Genomic DNA, 2,252 nt, shown 5'->3' with positions numbered 1-2,252 from the left:
GATTAATGGGTCTCCTGATTCGATTTGGATTCAGAGATTCCGCTGCCGAATCTCCTTCAAATGGGATCAGCACCCAAAGCTTTGCATAGCCCTAATGTTTACTCTTTTGTGAAATGAAGACATTTAAAATCTCCCTTATCATAATTAAAAAATAATATCAGTTCATCAAGCAGTGTAAGTATCATTGTCCCAAAGTACAAACCAAATTTATAACTTGTTTCATGTAGTGGTAGACTTTTATATACACACGGATTTCCATTTAATTTGAAACAGTGAGCAGCTGAGAAGATATAATTTGAGATAACTATTTTGTGCTGGTTTGTGGTGTTTGGGAGTTCAAGTTACAGAAATTATATTTTTTTTCTATAGCATGTGTAGAAAGCAAATAGAAGTGTTGGCATTTACAAAGCAAAGTAACTTAATTAATTTTATAGTATTGCTAACATAATTCACATAAGCAAAGGATTAGATTTGCGGTAGATTTTAAGTATAAAGTCTAGCTTGGGGAGAGAGAGCAAGATCAGCTTCAATACAGTTTTATAGTTCACACCTTTGATTTTAATTCAGATGCACTTTAATGTATAATGTAATACCTTCCATTTTCTTTCTTTTTGTTTACATTGCTTCCTTTGTTTAACTCTTTTTGTTTGCTTTTTAAATGTTTTCTAATTAGCTCCAATGCCAAGTTCTCACAGAGTTTTTTTTTATCTTGGGCGTTAATGCTTCTTGCCTGATGTTGACAGTTCTTGGTTCTATTATGCTCAGTTTTCACATCTGTCTCTTTCTCCATCTTTTTTCCCCTTGTCTGTTTCTTTCCCCCTCCACTTTTTTATTTTTCCCTTGAAGAAATTCCACCAACAACTTACAAGTAAGTTTCGTCTAAGGCAAGGGTAGGCAACGTTTTTGGCCAGGGTGCTGAAAAAACTGCAATATCTACCTTGTAAGGTACTGAAGTGCCAGCATACCAGAAAAACAAAACCAGGTTGTGGGGTACGTGGCAGAACATACTGCATATTAATATAGTTAATAATCATAGAGGTTGCTTTTTTCCATAAATACCAGGTTTTCTAAAAATTCTAAACCTGTTGACAATAAATAAAATCTCATAAACTACCTTTGTTTTTGTGTATTCTTTAAGCATGTTGTAATGACAGAGAGCAAAAAAAGAGAGAAGAGAAAAGCACTAATCACCTGGTGATATTGTGGCAGGGTGCAGAGTAGGCCTTTGGTCACAGGGTCCTACCCCAATCCTACCTACCCTACTTCTGTCTTTTTGTTGATCACCCACCACACCTTGTCCTTAAGTGGTAGGTAGAACAGAGAGGGGGTTGGCACCTGATTGTCCTTGGCCTTCATAGGGAGGCTTGGAATATCACATCCTGGGTCTTTGCATGGCTTCTCCACCCCTACACCATGCCCATACCTTTCTAAAGATGTTGCCATGGAAGATGTTGGTTCTTTAAGGATACGCTCACTTAATTCCTTAAAACAGATGCTCTGTATTTACTGCCATAAAAAAATAAAAATACTCTCAAGTAAAAGATCTTTTCTTCGTGGCTGCTTTGGTCCTGCTTCTGACAGCTGAGTTTGGTGATGTTAGGCTGGTATCTGGTTGTCATCAGATGGTTTCTCACAAGACAGTATGGTTTTCATTTCACTTGTTCACAGTGATAAGTAGATCCAAAGACAGACAGCAAGGCAAAAACTACTTTTTTCATGCAGGTATACTTTTCAGAAAGGGAAGACCAAACATTCTGTAGTCTTGAGTTGCCAATCCCCTCCATTCTCACATTCACCTCACAGTGATTTGAACTTGGATACCCGGATGCACGAGTTTTGAAAGTTAACCAGTTCCAATTCAAATCCTTTGGTGTTCATCCACTGGAAGTACTGCAGTTCTATATCACTTTCCCTAGTACTGTTCAGGTTCACAAGAAATGAAAACATGGGTTCTCTGTTGCAAAGGTCTTGGAATAGTCTTGTGAACTCATCTTCCAGCTGTCCTATGTAGTTGCATATATCCCTATTATTCACTGATGCTGCTCGGAATGCATTTTCAGACTGGGGAAGTAACGAAAGGCAGACGTTTCAAGATCTTGTCTCAAAACAGACAACTTATCAAAGAAAGCTTTCCAGTCTTCAGACAGCTGAAGGATGGTTTTCTGTGTTCCTTGTAACCTAGTATTCAAATAATTTAAATGGTATTTGATGTCTGTCAAAAACATCAGTTTTGTTAGCAATCTGTCATCAGC

Source organism: Gavialis gangeticus, unplaced genomic scaffold (assembly GCF_001723915.1).
Source record: "Gavialis gangeticus isolate Ggan-Ray unplaced genomic scaffold, GavGan_comp1, whole genome shotgun sequence".
Lineage (NCBI taxonomy): Eukaryota > Metazoa > Chordata > Crocodylia > Gavialidae > Gavialis > Gavialis gangeticus.
This window is presented reverse-complemented; position numbering follows the sequence as displayed.